This window comes from Topomyia yanbarensis, chromosome 1, assembly GCF_030247195.1.
Source record: "Topomyia yanbarensis strain Yona2022 chromosome 1, ASM3024719v1, whole genome shotgun sequence".
In the NCBI taxonomy this organism is placed as follows: Eukaryota; Metazoa; Arthropoda; class Insecta; order Diptera; family Culicidae; genus Topomyia; species Topomyia yanbarensis.
The window spans coordinates 159,962,560-159,984,161 of NC_080670.1; the positions used below are offsets into that span (position 1 = coordinate 159,962,560).

The following is a 21,602-nucleotide window of genomic DNA, read 5'->3' on the forward strand; positions in this document are numbered from 1 at the left end:
TACAACTAAACACAGGAAAAACTTGGTTCAATTTATTATAACGCCTATTGTTCTGGCTTTACCTGTCAGGACTGTTGATTTAAATTTAATTTGCATATTCAACAATCGATTACGCTTTGATTAGAGCTCAACCAAATATTTAATTAGAGCATCATAATAGGCAGGTGTCAATCCCACAGCCGATCCAGCTCTGTCCGAAAGAGAGGAGCTTTCCAAAGATCTGAAGTCGATGATTGGAAAACAATGTTGCTAATGCATGCAAGCGTTGGGGCGAAAATTCTTCTCTCTGAGATTGGCACACAACAGGCTGGCTGGGGGTTCGATAGGAATACAACTTTACAACAGAATTCAATTACATTTTCCCGTTGAATGGGGTCATTATTGTATGCTTCATTGGAACAAACCCACACTATTTACTAAGGCATCTGGTTGAAAGCAATTTCCCCACTGGGCACAAACAAAAGGCGTCACAAATAGGAAACCTTGTTGCATCCAAAGGGCAATGTCTAGTAATTGTATCCAATGAACGATATCAATAATTAATAGCTAATTAATAACCGGCAAACCGACGATAGTTTCGGTTGATGGGGGGAGGTTTGGGTCACCGACACCGCAGGGTACGGACACCGTAGCACGATTGTCGTTTGATTGCCAATTGATGGAGGTCACGAGCCCCGGATCCGGTTCGGATAGTGTTGAATAATGTATAGGAATTTATTGCACCACATTTTAGCGACAGTTCCCCAGTGTTATGGCATCTTAGGCGTCCAGGGCACAGTGCAGTGTGAATGGGAATAATTTGGAACGAAGGAAATATATCTTGAAATTTTTGGTGAATTTCAGATTTGATGAATTTTAACTTGAAATATTGGGTGGAAGAAATTTGAATCCCAGCCTCTATGTTTAGATGAAAGAACTAGGTTTGGCAAGAAATTTGTAGCCGTGATCAGGAAACTGTTGTTTCCATTTCGTACGGGAAACAATCGGTCTGTTCCAGTACACAGAGATCATTCCGGAGTAAACAGGAGCAAAAAATACTTGCTTCTTTTTACTCCGGTTTGCTACCAGAAGAAGAAAAAGGAAATAAGAGAGTACAGGAACGAATTTCTCCGGGGTACTTCCAGTTTTTTCTGGTACTGGAACAAACCTAATTATTTCAGAACTCTTCAAGAAAGTGTGTCACCGTGTAATATGTTGAATGCGACCATTCGTTCGAATTGTGTCTCTATTTTGGTTAAGAATATCAACAGAATATGACATTTCAAATGCAAGTAAACCTAGCACAATCTGTTTCCTTGTCATTTTCACTTTTTGATCCACAGTGCAGTGTTCTTTCGACTGTCGGGGCAATGCTAACCGATAAATGAATCTTTTCCTTCCTTGTTAATTAATCAATTATTTAATGATTAAAAGATGCTATCTTCTTCATCCGGAATGTCATGCAACGATTGCAATTGAGTGATAATTATTTATTCATGAAGCTAAGGATAAGGAAATCGGAACTGGCGATTAGTTTAAACAAAGGAAATTGCTATTGGTTTTGTTCGTAGCTGATAGAGACAAAAGACACATTATTTAGTGTTCTTTCGTTGAAAGTCAGCTGTGTCGGAAAGCACCCTATTTCATCCTGATTGGATGGTGCGAATGGGTCCTTTCTTTTAAAAGAAATTTTGCTGAAGCCAAGTTCAACATCACTTACGAGCAATATGGAAACATTGTTGAGAACTGGTTGCTTCTGAATATTGTTACCCAAGATTTGGAAGATTCTTTGCCTGAAAATGGAACAAGTCATACGGCTGTTGCAATTATCGATTTAATGAAGATCGACAAACGAATCCTATCAAAAACGACAATGCTGATTGGCTGCCTCGTTCTGACGAGTTGACGTCCTTGGAAGACTTGGGGAGTTACGTTAAGTCCCTCGTCTACAACGACAAAGCTGCAAGCAGCTGACCAAAATGCGACCGACGGATGCTTTTGCCAATAACTTTGATGAAAACACAAAGTATTTATCTTCAATGAAATGAGCGGACGTCTTCGGCTAAGTTGTGGAGATTACTTTCGCGTATATCTACCAGTTTTCGACCATCCACACAATGTGGAAATTTCTGTATGGCAGCAGCAAAGCTAGCTGCAGGTCGAGAATTAGTGTTCTTCCCCTACGAGGACAATCTGGGCGGCGAACTTCAGACTGTTTAATTTACTGAGCCCTTCGGCTCCCTTGTGCCATTTCGTTCAGCTTCCGATTTTCCGCTAACTACTCGTTCTAGTCCCCAACGATGGACCTTTCCTACTCCGACGAAGAGTTCCCCGGCGAAAGAAGTTTCCCCGATACCGATACTTCTTTGGCATTCGCTACATTTTTATTGGACCAACCGGTAAGCTGCCGTCGTCGGTCCGGAAATTCAGGGTGGAGCGTGGCGTCCGGTTCGCTGGTACCCCGATGGCCCATACCCAGCGCCTGTCGCAGTCTACTCGATTAGTCCCCGGACTGCTTCCAATAATATTGTTCTGTACGCGCTCACGAATCATACGTTCATTAGCCGGATCGTCATGTTCAGCTTTTCGCGATTCCGCTTAGTTTTCGATACAACACTCCAAGCGGGAACCCCATATCGTAGTATCGATGACGAAACTAGATATCAGACGTCTCGTGCTGTTTCTCGGACCATCGACGTTTGGCATGATCCTCGCTATAACATTCGTTACCTTCGCCGATTTTTCGCAAGCGTAGTCGACGTGATTCTTGAAGCTCAAGCAGTCGTCGATTATCACTCTCAATTGCTTCAGTGCACGCTTCGATGCAATCACGTGTCCTCCGACGTCAATCTGCATCCGCTGAATGACAGTTAATGACCAATAACACCTCCGTCCTGTGGTGAGATATCTGCTGCTTGACACCGTACATCCAGTTCTCGATCGCGTCTATTGTCTCCGTTACAGACACCTCCACTTCTTCAAGTGTCTCACCCATCACCGTTAGTGACACGCCATTCGCGAAATCCACGCCGCAGTGTCAAGACTCCATTGTACATTCCGTTCCAAAGAGTTGTACCGAGAATGGAGTCCTAAGGAACATCCGTTTTCACTCGCATTGGCTTATGCCCTGCGTTCGTCTCGTACAGTATGCTTTTTGCTCTGGAAGTTCATATCTATCGTGACCTCAGCACAGTATCGATCTTCTCTTCGCCTCCGTTTAGATGAATTCTTCGCACTCTCGAGCCGAATTGCATCCACTGTCCTTTGCGGAATCCAAATTGCATCTTGGACAATCTGCGCTCGCTCTCCGTACATTTCATCAGCCTGTTAATTCTTTCCAGGAGTTTTCCGAGTGTATCCAGCAAACATGTAGGCCTATACGAGACCGGATCGCCGGTGCTTGCCCTGGCTTTGGCAGCAATACCAGCTTCTGCACCTTCTACGTTTAGGAGAACTTGCTTTCATCTAGACACTTCTGCAGCACCATCCTGAACATGTCCGTGCATGCCAGGATCGCAGCTTTCAGCATCACGTTTGGTATTTCATCAGAACCCGGGAAGATACCCTCAACGATTATCTTCAACTTACCCCAGCACATATCGACCGGTGTTGACGGCCCTTCATTTTCGCTAACACGACTCGGTACGCGTCGCGCTCAAAGATTGTCTTCTACTCCTTGTGACAATCTGACTTGCTAAGCTTGATCTCCCATTTTGAAGCGGTCCTAGCTTCCCGAAACGCTGCCTTGCACTGCTCTCTATTGGGCTTCGATACTGCTCTCTGAACCCGCCTTCTGGCTCTGAGACAAGCAGCGCGCAGCGTACTGGACGTCTTGTTCTTGCAAGCACTTCGGCTTTTACGTGCAGTCTCTCGCAAGATGGCCCGTCTACCTGCATTTCCAGTACATTCTGGATCTATTCGAGCCGCTGAAAGCCCCTGCCAAATGTCCAAAGCCCAAACACTTGAAGCATTTCTCAGCTTGTTTATTTACTCGAGAGGTGGCTCTCAATGAGCATTTCGGCCATCCAACCGTAACATTCCCCACCTCCAGCGCCTTGTCAGTAACGGGTACCGGTAAACGAATAATCACTGTCTGAGTTCCTCAGTACCCCTTTTTAACCGGATCGCCATTCGCATCTTGCCCATGTTGTACTGCCGCTTCAGTGCACCTCTCAGCTCATCTTCCGTCGTGATCTCATCCAGGTCCTTGCGCATAACCACCGTCTCTGGGCTTATGACTTTAACTTCTGCTTCTTCAGCCAGTGATTTGATAATAATCTTCTGCGTAGTACGGGGTTGTTAATCGTGGGTACGTCTGGTTGTTATAAACATTTTGAATCGCGGTGTCGAAAATCAATCTAGACAGAGACCCGTACTTTTCCTCCAGAGGAAGCCCTTGTATGAACTCGATTTTGCCGGATACAGTCTTTTAATTTTAGTTTAGTTAGCGACAACTTTCAATGCAATTCGAACGCGAATCGGAGACGACCCCGGAAAGTTCAACTCGATTTGGTGGTACGTATACTCTGTACTCCTTCGTAAAGGGCCTGTAGCCAGCAATATTATTTTCCTGATTCAAGCTATTCACCGCCACCCGAAACTTATCACGGCGAATTTTTGATATTTCTGTCTCGGCCGGGTATCGCTCCGTTAGAACTCGAGAAATTTGCAATAAATTCAAACACTGTTTGTCTTGGGCCCGGAAGAAGAACACGAAAAGCCCGGTTGCCGAACATGGATGCCGACATGGGGAGTATATTTTGTTTCGTCATTCATATCACCTTGAGGCGAACCATTGTTATGGGAATTCATTTTGCACGGTGAACCTAATATAATGGCGATACTTATTTTTTTATTTATAACAGTATCTACGTAGCTCACAAGATGATACACACTGCAACTGCTCTGCTGGTCGTACAGCTGTTAACGCGTACACTCAAAAGAAGAAAAATCCAAGACCTCTAAGAGACGGAGAAGGATAGCCTTAAAAGCGGATTATCTAGCTTTGATTTACTGTGTTACACTGTACGAACTGAAAACAGTCTACACGCTCTGAGAGTCACTGTGCGAGGATACCCGACCAAGAGAATAGAACTGGCTAATAACCCGAGGATACTATTTTCTGGTATCATACTAAAACTTGATATAAATGGATTATTTGTATTTGTATTTGTATTTAACAATTTACGTCCATCTGACAATGAGCCTTAATGAACTAAAACCTAAAGTGATATCAAACGATTTCTAAACTGTGCAGAACTAATGACGAAGTCGAAGATGTCGGTAAAATCGTTGAAGCGACGGACCATTGCTAGTATCGGGCTGTTGGCAGCGTAGTTAGTGTTGCGTATTTCAGTCTGCAGCAGTGTTCGAGGACGAAGGACACGGGTTGGTGCGTAGAGGTTAATTTGTGATAGGAGATCGGGAACATCATATTCGGCGAGAAGAAGCTTAGATACGAAGGTAGCTTGCGACGCGTGTCTACGCTTTTCTAAAGTTTGCAGTCCTAGTAATCGACAACGGTCTTCGTATGGCGGCAAGTTCAGCAGATCATTCCAAGGCAATTGACGTAACGCATATCTTATGAATCTGCGCTGGACGGCTTCAATTCTTTGGCTCCAAGTTGCATGGTAGGGGCACCAGACGACGTTTGCAAATTCCAACTGTGAGCGCACCTGTGAACAATACAACGCTTTGAAGCACAAAGGGTCCCGGAATTCGTTGGATATTTTGAACATAAAACCTAGTAGACGATTAGCTTTGTCAATGATCGCTGAGAAGTGATGGGTGTACGTTAGCCTTTCATCAAGGATGACGCCCAAATCCTTTACATAATCAGCGTTGCAGTTGAGTTCCAGCGATGTTGTAGTTGAAAGTAAACATGTTCCTCGTTCGATGAAAGCTGATAACAAAGCATTTAGCAACACTAAGAACCATCAGGTTTCTTTTACACCAACTATAAAAGGTATCAACGAGATACTGTAGCTCACGGCAATCGGCTTCTTTCCTTATAATTAGAAATTTTTCAAGTTGTCGGCGAAGAACAGTTTCCCTCCACGCATTAAGACGAAAACCACATCATTCACGAACAGTGAAAACAGTAGCGGACCAAGTGTACTACCTTGAGGAACTCCAGAATGGTTGGAAAAGGACTCAGATTCATTGTCACCAATTTGAACAACGACTTTACGGTGAACAAGGTATGATCGAAGCCAACGGCAGAATCGGGCGGTGCATCCAAGTTTATTAAGCTTCGTTAGCAGTATCTCATGGTTAACAGTGTCAAAAGCAGCCTTAAGATCTGTGTAGATCGTGTCCACCTACAGTTGTTTGGACATTTGTACCGTACAAAAGGATGTGAAGGAGACCAGGTTCGTCTCCACCGATCGACCGGGAAAGAATCCGTGCTGACAAGTGCTTATGTAATGTTTACTAGCAGAGAACAGCACCTCAAGTGATTCGAAAATTTTTGACTCGACTCTCAGCGAAGTGATTCCCCGGTAGTTCTCGATGTTGCCTTTGTCACCTTTCTTGTGTACCGGAAACATGACTGAACACTTCCAATCATCGGGGAATTTTTGCTGCTGAAATGACACATTGAAAAGGTGCGTCAGTGGAATCGCTAAAATATCCGAATATTTTTTCAGAACAGCTGAAGGCATTGCACTTAGTCCTGGAGCATACGACGATTTCGTTTTTTGTATTGCAGAGAGAACCGATTGATCTGAAATGGTGAATACATCCATATCCACCGTACCAACGGGAAGATCACGGGACGCGTTGTCGAGCTCGATTGCAGTTGGCGCATCAGTAGTGAAGACACTCGAGAAGTAACTGGCAAATAGGGAACACTTTGTCGCCGTCGTAGTCGCTACTTCGCCATTGTAAACCATCCTAGACGGAAGACCCGTTTCCTTCCTCTTCGTTTTAACAAAAGTCCAGAAGCCCTTCGGATTTCGTCGTAAGTTTTGTTGGATGCGGTTCACATATCCTTTGTACAGCAATTTATTATAACAGCGGTACTCATTACTAGCTATTGCGAAAAAGCGCTTGAGAATAGGGCATCGTCGATTTGTGTACGCACGTAGAGCTTTGGCACGGATGCGTTTCAGATTCCGAAGCATTGCGTTCGACCAGGGAGTCTTCCTGGGAGGTTGATAATTTGGAACAGATTTTTCAACACAGTCAAGGAGTAACCGATTAAAGAGATCAACTGCAACATCTACATCCACTTGATCAAGTAGTACACTCCAGTCAATCAGCAACAGTGAGCGACGTAGAGCTACTAGATCAGTTTTGCGAAAATTACGACGATTCACAGCTAAAGCTTCTTCATATAGTGGTGAACTAATGGTGGAAATGGATATTTCTAAAGCGGGATGATAGTTATCCAAAGGAACGATCACACTGGAAGCTTCACTCACAGAACACTCAAGCAAAGCATTCTCATTGACGAAGACAAGGTCAAGAAAACGAGATTGATGGTTGGAAACCGTAGTTACTTGACTTAGTCCGTGAAAAGCCATCCCGTATAGAAGTAAGCGGCTGGCAGGATTTGTTGTCGAGGATAACGGGTTAGGGTAAGCGTACCCACGTCCAGAAGAAACCCACATGAGTCCTGGTTGGTTGAAATCGCCAAGGACTATCATCACATCGTTTGTATCTGCCTGAGAAGAAGCGCGCTCTATGGAGTCTAGGTGGAACTGCGTAATAGAACAATCAAGTCGTTTTTCTGGTGGAATGTAAACAGCTCCAATAAAGTAGTTCTTCGTTTGCGTAGTAATCTTCTTCCAAACTGCTTCAATGCTTGATGAACTATCCACACCAAACTCACAGGAGGCAAATGCGGAAGAAACAGCGATTAAAACGCCTCCGCCGCGACCATGGATACTGTTACGAGCACCTCGATCCGCACGATAAACCGCGTAAGAATCCCCGAAGAGCTGCATCGATGTAATACGATCATCAAGCCAAGTTTCCGTCAGAACATAAATATCGTAGTCGCCGTCAAGAGTAGCCAAGTACAAGTCCTCGATTTTCGTCCTTAGCCCTCTGACGTTTTGATAGTATAGCCGTAAATCGTCAGTGCCACGTGGCAATCGTGCCGACATGCTGAAGGGGCGTGATGTACCCGATGGCATACTAGAAACCAAAAGGTTTTCAGAGCGGATCGTCGTTTAAAGCAAAATACTCGCCTGAGAAGGGAGTAGGGAAGACCCCCTAACGACCTCCGAACGCAGGGCCGGGACGACTAAGCTGGTCGCTGGCTGGTAGCACGACTGCGTCGGAGCGCTCGGGGGCTTCCGTAGTGCGGCATAACAGGCGTCCCGGTGATGGCAGCGCAGCGTGAATTTTTTTGTGCAGTCTCGGCGATGACGGCGGAACAATGCTTCTTCGTAACGGTGGCAAGTTGGGCAAGAAAGGAATTCGGAAATCGGCGATGTAACGTGTACTATTTCCCATCAGCTACTTAGTCACCATTGGGCTTTCCAAATTCTCGGTATGATTACATCCGCTTGGAGTTTGGAGTCGGTTTGGTCCGGGTCCACGATTGGGTTTTATTGACATGTTAATGAATTCTCGAAACAACAGGCCCTCGGGCCAAGTAGACGGAGTAAGTGCTATCTGTTTCAGTACTGGATCAAGGCCAATCTTAAACGACACGAAGGACAAATTTGTCGTATTATATCTCAATGCAGCATTAAGCAGGTAGAAACATTTTTGATACCTGCTTAATATCTCAATCAGGTATAATATTTTATTTTAGTATTATTTATGTGTTCCAGTGATCAATATCTTATTGAATACCTCCATAAAATGAATTTTGTTATTGGAAGGTTGAAAAATGTTTTATTATTATTTATCAACTATTTATTCGTAGAACACGTCTGTGTCCTTATTTTTGGTTTAATATATTTAATGTAGAGCTTATTAAGTCGTAGGTATGGAATAACTGAATTTAGTATTGCGCAGTTATTTTCTTCTGCTCGGGTAGGGTAGTATTGAAACACATAAATAAATTTGATAACACTTTTATTCAAAATTTTCTGAGCTGCTTTGTGGTCGCATTATGAAAATCCATGAACAAATAACAAAACGTAAGCGAAATCTGACTATTTTCTCATATTTTCACAATAATACGGTGTTTCGCTTGGTGATTAAATGGCGCAAATCCATCAACATTTAACAGTGCTACATGCAACCCGTCAGGGTAACAATTGAGTACTGAGTGGAAATATACCAATATGGCGTACTCTCTCCGTACAGTGTATTTGTTTACTTAAAATTATGCTCACCGCTGTTCGGTACCGTTCACATTTAGTTGTAAATTTTTGTTAATTTTTACTTTTGTGAACGGTTTTGTTCGTGCAGATAGGTTAGATAATTTTTGATTTATGTTTGTGAATGAATAACATAGGACTTAGGTAGGTTACCGCTCCCCTCTTGGTTATTCTGCAAGGGAATGACAGTTATGCGGCGGTGCAGTTTTTGTGGTGTTGGTTGTCTTGGTCGAGGGTAGACGGCGGCCATTGTAGAAAAGAGGAGAAAGTTTCAAGCCACGGTGAGTGGACGACATCGTGATTTTTTTTGCCCCGTTTGGACGTTTTTTCGTTGGACCAATTCATCCAGTTCTAGTGTGCGGAAGAATATTCCCGCAAAAGTGCCGGCCCGTGGTTCGAGAACTAGTGTTTTGGTGTCGGGTCGTCGGAAGAGGAAGCTAAGCGCCAATGATTCACTCGCTTCCCCAGCTAAGTATAAAAGATCCAGATAACGCCATTCCGCTCTCGCTGTGAAGGATCAGCCGAACGAGTCTAGCTCTCCTTCACAGCTAAACGTCAAAGACAGCGAAGCAGGGCAGCCAAAGATGCTCCCTTGGGAAGTACGTGGCGGTGGTTTGTGGGATCTCTCGCGGGGAGCGAGTTGATCCGGCGACAATTCGCCATAGTCGCTAGGGAGGTTCTAACAAAGGAGCAAAGCTCACCTTCCTAAAAACCGTCGACTTCTCGCCATAGTCAACAGCAGCGGACAATAAGAAACGACCAGCAGTGGAGAGTGGATCGGTGAAAAGTAAACACGGTAAAAATTAGTTTATTTATTTTTTCCCTTTTCGTTTGTTTTGATGCGAAATTCCGCTAGAAGCACCTAGGCCGCCCTGACAAGAAGGGTCCGTCAGGCAAGCCGCTACCTACATACACAATAATTTAAAATTATGCTACATGTTCGTGACGCGGATCGAATCTTAAATTTTAGCCCCATGCAATCGAGTAGAACATTTCAAATGCTAAAAATATAGAAGGGAGCCTGTTGTGGCCAGCACCTTTTATTAATATACTCATGTTAAATATATTATTCAGAGAGTACATTTCAATTTTTATCAGAAATTCCTGCCTCGTTTGTTTGTTGGGCATTTATGTATCTCATATTCAAATTATTAGTTCCATTTGTCGTAACTCGCTCACCTACCACACCTGTATTCGTAAGGACCCACTCTATCGAATATTATATCGATGAATGAATAGGAGTTGTCCAAAATTAATATTTTTTGCTGCACAAAACCCCTCACACAATTTAACCATTCCACTCAGTTCGTGACAATTCTCAAATATTAATTTTCTTCCCGGGAATAACCTGGGAAGCGTGTATGAATGTTTACTTGTTATACCAAAATGTACCAATTATGTCACAAGTGACGTTAATTTCTTACCGCAGTCGCAATCTGCAAATCAAATTTCAATCTTTTGTTCCAACCCAGGAAAGCAATTAATTTGTAGTATGGTACCGCCCGTAAAGGCGGCATTGATGCATTCAGCACTTCAACAGCTTTTCACACAACCAGGAATTCCCATTTACGCAAATACCAGGCGGGTGCGAGCGAGTATGAAAGCGCTGGTATATATTTTCTTCCGCAAATCGCAAACATCCCATATAGATAGACGATGATCAGGGGGGACCCGTTTCGATTTTCATCGGAGATACATAATTTGATTATCGCACTCGCTGCTGCCGTGCGGAGCGGGTATGGCTGTCGCGTTTTTGTCATCATTACGTGGATCAGCGGCGCGGGAAAACGGTGCACACCACAGTCAGTGTCTGGCAGATGTTCACTCGACTAACCCGTTGCGTTGCGTTGCGTTGGTTGCTTTGGCTAGCATAGACTCGAGCCGGTCTGGCAAAGGGATCTAGCGCAAAGTGGAATCGTAATCGATTTACATTTGTGCGAACTGTGTTTGCAAATGATTTTGCGCGAGTGAAATTTCCCCCTTTACTCGCCCGCTGACAGCGGCTGGAAGCAATTAATGTTACTGGGGAAAAATCTGTGTACCTTCGATTGATTCTAATCAACTCCGTGGCAAGCCCTCATTGACTGGAGTGATTGAATTTTGGGGATGTTGATTCAGTAAAATTCATCAAGATGCTATTTTCTTAATATGTTTTTAGATTCAGATTCAATCTGAAAAGGGAAAAGCGATATCCATCGTTCAATGAAACAAGCATAATGCGTCTCCATCTGACAAATGTTCAAACAAAGAAACATTGATTCGCAAACATAAAAATTGCACTAAATGATTACCAATGAATTACGATACTTTGAGTTTCCTCTTTTCACGGGAAATGATGCATGACAACCGTATCGAATGTCAACACATCACAGACAGTGAAACTAATTTCGCTGCGTTTTTCATCATTGCCTCATCAAACAGACAGTAATGATAGTAACTTGTATCGGGAATGTTTCGCTTCACCGTCGGGAAAATATTTTGTCGATGACGCTGTTTTTGTCCCCCTGTCAAGCGGACCAGCAGCGTGCAGTGAATTCATCACATCGCGTTTTAATAACGATGTAAATCAATATGAAATTAATTTCGTTTCGTAGAAACTGCAAAAAAATATTATAGGTACATACTCATGCCACTGTTTTGGGGCAGTAGGGGGATTCAGTTTTAATTATCAACCGCTCCGGAAAGTTCTGCAAACTCACAGTTATATGCAATTAAATTCCAAATAATTTTAACACTTTAATTGGGTCCGTCAGAGAGAGAGAGAGAGAGAGAGAGAGAGGCCCAAGTATTTACGAGATTGATATCTACCTGTGCGCAAGTTGACTAATGGGATATCGTAGATAGGTGGTTGGGTTGGCTTTGGAAATCATGATTATCTCGCGTCATTAAAATTAATTGCATGTTCTGCATGGGAAGTGAATTTTATTTTCCAATCAATGAACCGTACATATTATTATTATTGCAAGCACTCCGGAAACAGTTGTTTCTTCATGCGATGGTGGTTACTAATTCGCTTGCGAATTAAGCCAATCAGGTTTTACGATTCATAATTGCTGCTGGAAATATGTGGAACAATACCTGACCTGATAGGTAGGTGAAATCGTTCGAAAATTGCATCCAATTGGGTTCTTCAGCTTGGCACGATAAACTGAAAAAAATCTCACACGAACTCCATGTCCATTTTTTTTGGGATTATATAACTACATATGAATTAACGTTTTTATTTTATTTTTTATACTTTTTGTTTTGTTTTAGGTTATACATCAAACGTGAGAGCTCCGCTAAAAAGCGTCTAAAGTGTGCTGGTTTCCAGCATGCTGGTACCACTAATAAAAATTGGCCATAAAACGGGTTTCCTTGGCAGCGCACGAACCAATGTCAGGCGATCAGAGAATAAGTGAACGTGAGTTATGTTTCTAAAGAACAGGTTTCATTCTCTTCATACAGGGTCCGGCAATTGAAGTGACTCACAGAAAACAATATAAAAATTAAGTAAAATAATTGGTCGTTCTTTTCAAATTCAATCCATTTTACTCAAAAATTCAATTTACTTCAACTTCAAAAGTTCAATTTACTTATTTCATCGAGCAAATTTAAGATCTGCCTGGCTTTGAGTGCAATGGCCTAAATTATTTGTTTTAGATCAGTATGAAGCGTAGCACCGATTGTGAGAACCATATATTTATTTGGTTCAAATCTAAAAAAGTATAGGTTAAAGGGTCATTCCACGTTAGATTTACAACCAAAATTTTAATTCCCTCTAAAGTTTTTTCATGTATTCTCTATCTAAACATAATTGACACATATTTTTTGTTTTGGCTGAATATGACTTTTTTCAAGTTATTAGTTTTTGAACTTTTGAAATATATAAAATTGAAAATATTTCAATCACTGATAACTCGGAAATGATTCGATATATGGAAAAAAATATTAGACAAGTTGCGTTTTCAGATAAGCTTACAGAAAAATATACATTTTTTGTACTATAACCTAGAAAATCTGCAATTATTAGATACAAATATATTTTTTTTGAACTTGGACCATTTTTTATATATAATTTTCTTTATATATGTAGCTTCGTCGTCATGATTATTCGTCACAACGACCGTGCGACATCAGCAACCATCATCGTCACACATTCTATGCAACATCGACCTATATTCGACAAAACCAAGCCACCAATTGTTCTCGATTTGCGTAATCTTTTTTTTGCTATTCTCAAAAGCCTAGCGAATAGAATTGATAAAACAAAACCCGATGATTTGTTTGAAAATGGGTTATTGTTTTGAGTCCCTATATAAACCAAATGAAATGGAAATAGATTTAGTCTTTATAGTTTATTACGAAACACGCTGTTTCCTTTATGTCGCACCGAAAGAGCCATATATATCAAGAATCATGTTAAAAAGATTGTGTGAAAATTTGGGAGTGGATATCAAAATAAAGTATATTGCAATTATAAACAATTATTATAAAGCGAGATATTACAATTATTAACTTAAACAATGCATTTTTACACTAAAGGCCAAGTGATAGGCCTGTTATACATAACTGAAATATCTCGAACTTCGAGTTTTATTCTGAGATTTTTACACGATCTTCTTAATATAATTGTAAATGATTTAAAAACAAAAAAAAAATTTGCTCTATTTTTAAAACAAATTATTTGCTTCTAACATTTACATAATACTAAAGTTACATAACAAAAATAAATATTACAATAAAAAATCCGGTCAGCTCATGCGAAAACACAACTTTTATTATTTGATGTTTTGTCTACAAATTGAATAGTTTCTGAGTTATAAGTGATTCAACGTTTTAAATTTTTAAAAAATTTTAAAAATATTTTATAATGCTAAAAAATGTATAACTTGAATAAAATATCATATTCAGCCAAAGCAAAAAAAAATGCCTATAATTTTTAGCTAAAGAATGGAACAAAATTAGAGGGAACTAAAATTTTAGTTGTAAATCTAATGTGACACGCATTCTGCAAATGCTGGAAGCAATTTTTTGTTCAAATGTGCCCCGAAATAAATTATTTTTATGAGATTTATAATTATATTGAAAAGATTGTGTGAAAATTTCAGAATGAAACTCGAAGTATTTTACGAGATATTTCAATTATAACAGACCTATCACTGGGCTTTTTAGTGTAAAATTGTTTTGTTTTAAGTTTATAATTGTAATATCTCGCTAAGTATTTTGATATCCAGTACAAAATTTTTATACACAAATTGGTCCAACTTTAAAAAAAATCTATTTGCTTTTAATTATTGCAGATTTCATAAACTATATTACAAAAAAAATGTAAGCTTCTTTGAAAACGCAACTTTTTTTATTCAATATTTTTTTGGATATACCGAATCATTTCCGTAATTGAAAAATGTTCAATTTTATTTACTTCTAAAGTTCAAAAACTAGCAAAAAATATCATATCCAGCCAAAACAAAAAATACGTAACAACTATTTTTGGCTAAAAATTGCAAGAAATTTGTTTAGATGGAATTAAAATATTGGTTGTAAATCTGACCTGGAATGATAGCTTTCATATTAATTCATATCATTGAAGTTTCACTGAACTTATTTTTCAGTGGCCTCACTGCTCCTATTGTTCATTAAACAAGGTTTTTCAAATTTTTACAGAATGTAATAATGTTAGCAGCAAATTGGTTAGCACGTTTATGCAGTTTCACTCACTCCCTTTGACGTTTGTTAAAGTTTCTTCTCTATAGATTGGCGAGCTGACTGATATCGGTGAACAGGGTGAGAGCCGTAGCGTGCGGCTGGCCCCCCGCCAAGGGCGCTTGTCTCAGTGGGACGCAGAAATCTGGATCTGCTTAATAAAATTAATGAGGGTAAGTTTAAAAACAAACCAGGATAAGTGCGACATTTCAAAATATGCACTAGACTGTTTCACGTAGAATCCGGACACTTTATTCTATAGCAGCGTTCTAGTGGTCGCATTTGTATTTTTTCGATAGCGAATTATTTGGAAAAAAATAAATGAATGACGAATAAATAAATGAATGAGTGTTTCTCCGGTTTTCTTTAATTTACGCTTAATAATTGATCAATTTTTTCGATTTGGTGGAATTTGTAATTGCAAACAACATAACGACGACGAAACACCCAGTTACAGCGACGCGTCAGGCACTTCGCGCCCCCACTAGCGAGAGTTCTATTGCCCTGTTGGATGAAGTTAAACGTCAAATAGGCGACACAGCGAAATTGAACCTATAGTCGTCACCAGCTAGGCCTGCACACAGCAAGATTTTCAATTTGAAACGATCCTGTCCATCGATACTGGGTTTTCATCAAAACTGTAAGTTTAAATGTAAACACACATATTATGCATAAATTAATTAAACATGTTTTAGCTTGAAGCATCGGAACACAAATCCCCGTGTTCTTGCTATCGAGACTTGGAGAAGCCTAACCTCATAGTCCTAATGAAATATCCTAAAATCCGTCCGTCTTCAAAATCCAGATGCAGGTTAAAATCCAGTAGTTCGGAAAATTAGTTGAATTTCTGAATTATTGTGATGACTGATGACAGCATAGTTGGTCTCATGTTAGGAAGAGGTGTACCTCATAAACCGTCTCTGAACGAGCTGATCCAAGCAACATGGCAATGATTCCAAATGACAATGCCGGATTCCATCAGCGAACGCACCAATGCACAGTAAATATTTTAAAATTCAAAGGATCAAGAAATTTGCTGGAGATCTTAAACATGAATCTCAGTTGTCGATTGAAAATAAGCTGGTGATTTACACCAAGGTCTTTAATGTAGTCATGTTGTTTCATACGGTTTTCAGCAATATTGTAATCATATTCGATGACGTTTCAAGTGCTACAAAAATTGATGAAAATGCAACTATGAGAATACACAATACCATCATATTCGGCACACACCAGTCGTTGAGAGTATCCAGAATGGTTTGTAGTACGAAGAAGTCAGACTGATTACGAATGACGAAATATATTTTAAGAGTGTGCGAAACGCTTTAAAATATTGGAAACGTCGTCAACAAACAGCGAAAATAGCAGGGGTGCGAGTATGCTATCTTGAGGAACTCCAGCGTTATTTTCGGAAAGAAATTAAATTGAGCAGTGCCAATACAAACAAAAATTTCACGATGAATTAGATACGACCGAAGTCAGTAACAGAACCTAATCGTGCAGCCATCTAGACTTTGGTGAGCCCTAATGAAAGAATGTATTTCTCTAGACACTCTTGCTTCCACAGGTACTAATTCTTTGTCAGATCATCAGTTTCCGGGTGAATTTATCGGTGAAAATACACTTGGATTTACTGGGGACACATCTCGTGCTGCAGCCAAAAAATGTTTGTCCGGGAATTTATTTTCTCGTCTTCCATTTACCACAAATATTTCAATAGTGCACATGTCAAAATAACACTTTCTCCACTGAAATACGTGTATTTTTCAAACGAGTCGCTGTCGAAATATTCCCTATCCGACAACTAGAGGCGATGCTACAGAAAAAATAAAGTGTACGAGTTCTAATAACATTTTTGATTGTATCGAAACTTAGGTTCTAGCCCCAACTGCTGTCAAAATGTATGAACTGGGGTAGGAATCTAACTCATATAAACGAAGCAGTCTTTTTCTCTTAAAAATGTTTTTTCTTCTGGCAATATCTTAAGAATACATATTCAAACCCATTTGAAGAATTTCGATCAATTGGCAAAGTTTTAGTTGTTGGTAAAAAGCTTTACGTATGCAAATATTACTGAAACCGCAAGAAGAATCGTCAAATTTGGAAAAAAATCCATGTGTCTCATTTTTCAAAAGAAGGCTTAATCGAAATATTATTTATGGAGATAAATTAGTTTTAAACGTAAACATTTTCATACATAAGTAAATCATACCCAAAACGTCACTCGCTATTTTTTTCTCGAAACCATAATTTTTTTGAACAGCTTATTAAAACATCAAGTCTGTAGTCTACATTTGCGACATTTGAATAGTTAATATTTTTCGATACAATGGAAATCGATTTCATTTTTCAAATGCCCACCATTTGGTTTTTGATTTTTGAGAAAAAAAATGGGTGAAAGATAAATATGCATTAAGACCTCTTTTCAATTTTTTGTTTCCGATGAACATACGAGCCTCAGTTATTGATACTATATTTCAACTTCAAGTATGGAAGGTGAAAAGAGGTTTTCGCATGATACTAAAAATGTTTAAAAGCGTGTTTTGTAAAAGGAAAAAAAAACCTGAATATACTTTGCTTTCCCGTTTCGAAAACAGAATTTTGTAAATTAGTAAGGGAACATGACAAAAACTCCATACCTCTTTTGAAAGTTTAGTGAAAGAAGAGGATCAAAAACAACAAGGGGCGCTAAACTGAAACCCCGCCAAGGGCACCAGAATCCCACGCAACGGCTCTGAACAGGGTTGGCGGATCCTGCGGTGTGTTCCCCCGCATGCATCTTGTTAATTGCCGAGACTGCGCTCACTATTCCCACGTCCAACACTGCCAACTTTGATACTGGTCGTCGTAGTATACCAGAGTTCGAAGGACAGCCTTGCGAACACTTCCCTTGATTGTCGCCCATTACCTCAATCACGCGCTCTCGCAGCCACCCGTTGGGTTTTCCCTCGTCGACAATCAAGACCGGGTTAACAATTTCAATAGCTCGTATTTCGTTAAACCACTTAGGCTGCCTCAGGATAACTGGAAAGTATTCTTTAATCCAGCGTTTCCAAAACACATTCAGCTGTTCTTGAATTCGCTCCCAGTACTCGCGTAGAAATTTTGGCTGGCAGTTTAAAGTTACTAGCGACTGTTCAACTCCACTGGAACTGCCTATCAGGAAAGGATTTGGTGTAAGGGCTTCCGATTCCTCTACGTCAAGCGGTAAGCATGTCAGGGGTCTCGTATTCACCAAGCTCTCTTCGCTACCAAAGTCAGCAGTCCTTCGTCGTCATGCTCCGCATACGCTTCTCCCATAGCAGTTTTAACAGAGTGTACTAAACGCTCCCACGCGCCACCCATGTGTGGGGCTCCAGGTAGAATAAAGGTCCCTTTGGTCGATGATCTGGTAAATGTGACTGACAGTCCTTGGTTAATTTGTTCTCGAAGAATTCGTTCGGTCCCTTGAAGGTTGATCCCTTGCCTGTGAAAAACTCAATCGGTGATCCACGGCGAGAGACGAATCTTCTGATGCACGATATACAGGATGTGGTAGGCATACCCCAGCCAAAACGGCAAGTTGATGGCTAACGGAGTGCCAACTCGGATGCGTTAATTACCATTCAATTTGTCAGCAAATTGCTGGCAATTTGGGGGCTATTTCAAATGCTACATTTGGGCGATTTGCCGCCGTAATTTTTTTTTGCCGCACTACCCGCCCTTAAATCGCCCCCAAATCGTCCAGGGAATGCGCCATTTAATCGCCCTTAATTGCCTAATATGGAAATTATATAAAACCAATGACAAGACTTATGTGAACCTGAGTTCACATAAGTCTTGTCATCCCGGATGAAACAATGCAATGGGGTTCGGGCAGCTTCCTCGACTTCTTTTCTTCACTGCTCGTCATAAGTTCGACGCACCTATGGAAGTTAGGAAGCAAAAGATGTCTACGCAAATATATGATTTAGCAAGCAATATGAGCGTGTGGAATGTGAAGCATTCCGATAACCGGGACGTTAAACAAGCAAGTATACTTTGAAAAAACGCCTGGTTATACTTCTAAGAATTCACGACGGCCATATGCCGTATTCAGCCTCGTTCCCTTATTCTAAATATCTTTTGGAGTGGTACAAGGCTAATGAGGTCAATTTCACGCCAAAGGATCTCAATCCCCCGAACGCAAAAAACAAATTGGCCTAAACATGTTAAGTGGAAGGTACGTACATTTGTATGTGGCTATGAAGTATAATATTATTTCATTCCCCGAAAACTTGAAAACGATCGGTTGAATGGGTGAATTTTATCCAACCTTTTCTAGTGATGCAATTTGATACCGTACACCCCTTATTCAACCTCACTCACTTCTAACGCACACAAATGGTAAATGCTTCATCAAATATGCAAATTTACCATCTCAAGCAAGACGATTGAAGTGTTTACGGTCATCGGTCTTGAAGAATTGACCTTTCCTTTGTGACCGCCTTTAATAGAGCTGTTTATCTGACCATGCTCTATATCCAGTTTCCTCCCCCACTCTCCATAGTTTGTAAAGTTTATTTTGCCCACACTGTCCGAAAGCATGACCAAACTTTGCCAGCATAATCCATCTTGAATAATTACTTTCTTGTGCGAAATTTGAATAACCCCCTGCCACAATCCCCACCCTCTGTGCTAACAGGAATTCGAAAAATTTTCCCCTACCAGGGATTATTATCTTTTGTGGAGTGTGTCATTGAGAATTTTCTTTCCCCGCCAGTCGGCTGTATTTACTCAACCCCGGAACCTGTCTACATTCCGCTTCCCCATCTTTACGAAATGGCATCGCTTCAATCCACTGAATATGTGTAATCTTCTCAAACGACTCAACTTAAATCAACAACATATGGTGACAAAGTTGTTCGTAACTCATCTACCGTAGAGAGGGATCCACGGCCGCAGACGGCGGGGATGGAGTGATGCTGGCAAAGGCACAGAAGTACGCCTGGGTGGATCTTTTGAAAGCTATATGGCATTTCTTGCAAGTTTCAAGTCGAGTATGGTGCAAATATCAAATGCCTTCACACTCAGGCCCAACTAAGCTGGCCGGGAGCCAAAGTTGGCAACTTTTCGGGCCCTTGAAGGATCGTTTGGATTCGGCCGGGAAGGAAACATGATGTACAACATATTTGTGCCAAATCTCCTGCCTGCCTCGGGAACCGGAAGCTAATGTTCAGCATGGGCTGGGCAGTGAGTGGTCCGGTTTGGGAAAAGTTTTAGCTTAACTTCCTTCCTGGACGGTGGAAAAACAATTGTGTGTATGTATATGGGATGATAGAAAACGAGAAACGGAGTGTGTTTTTTCGACTGGGCGTAATTTAATAATAACATCATGATCACATGCATATTTTCGGGAAAGGACTAGCTAGCTTGGAATGAATTATGCAAATTTCGCTCTATTCGCAAGTTTGACTAGCAAATATTTATATAGTCCAATTGAGGTAGGAGGGCTCCTTACTCCAATAACGATTGTTGTCGCAATCCGTTTGTTCGTTGAACCGCAAAAGTTTTCCACCCATACGTGTATTCCCGGGTCTTTCTACTGGTAACATTATCGAAAATAAAGGGATGAAAATTGATTTATGCGTTTGCTTTCTTGAAAATGGTATTGTAAAAGTTATGATTTGCAGTTCTAGAAGAGGGAAACCGGATGCAAACGCTTAGTTTGCAGTTTGAATTTATGGAATGGAAAGCAAGTTGTCGGAGTTATTCAGATGGCAAAAACATTGTTTGTCCTTCAAACATAGTGATGGAGAATCCATACAGCCAAGGATGTGAATGGAGTGCATTGTGCTGCGGTACATTTTCATCCGTCGCAATCGCTTCGAGCTCAAGCTGATGTGTATGAGAAAATAGAAATATATAGCACCCATTCTTAGGCAGCTCAAGATGATATACTTCTTTTAAACCCATTTACAACATGTCTTGCTTGGTTCGCTCATAAACTAACCCAAAGTCAATGGATTTCACATTCATCGCTTTTTATATCGAAAATTAATCTAAGAAACAGGAGAGCACAACTCTGTCAAAAAACTTGAGTCCTCGGGAACTCGCTTGCCGACTTTGTGCCCATCATTATCACTCTACCCAAGTAACAATTGAAGTTTTATAGCACGCTACAAGTACAATCTAAGTTTTATCAGTGGCTATAAAACTACCATAAAACCTCACTTGTTACTAGGGTAGGTACTGTAGCGGCAAATCAAATTTTATGTCAGTACGAAGACTTCCCACCTTTACAGAGAAACGGCAACTGTTCGCAGAGAACCTTCAGCCGCTGCTTTTAGGTGGCCGTTAGCACTTCTGACACGACCGGCCTCGACTTTCGCTTCCTCATGACGATGTCCCTGTTCATGATGACGAACTTATTCGCTCCGGGGTGGAGCCGGCGGTAATTACAAGCTTTCGAACTTACAGGGTACATCTCTCGAAGTGTATTCAATTCAATTCAATTCAATATGTCTATAAATTGGTTGAATGATATTAGCGCATTTCCTCAAAATTCCACGCAGCCTTTATTGATCGAAAGGAACGACCGCGCTTCATGAAACACCGCGCTTAGCCAATCTGTCATAATGTTGCAAATTTGCATAACGAAGGACTGAATTAGTAAACAAGTTGTCCCAAAAATCAGCC

The 21,602-nt window shown here is 40.8% G+C and overlaps 1 protein-coding gene across 13 annotated transcripts in view; it reads right to left on the bottom strand.

The window, feature by feature from the left end:
• The window catches only part of LOC131679280 (disintegrin and metalloproteinase domain-containing protein 33), a 1,109,813-nt gene that overhangs the window by 77,001 nt on the left and 1,011,210 nt on the right, over nt 1-21,602 (bottom strand). The gene's annotated exons all lie outside the window — the stretch shown is intronic.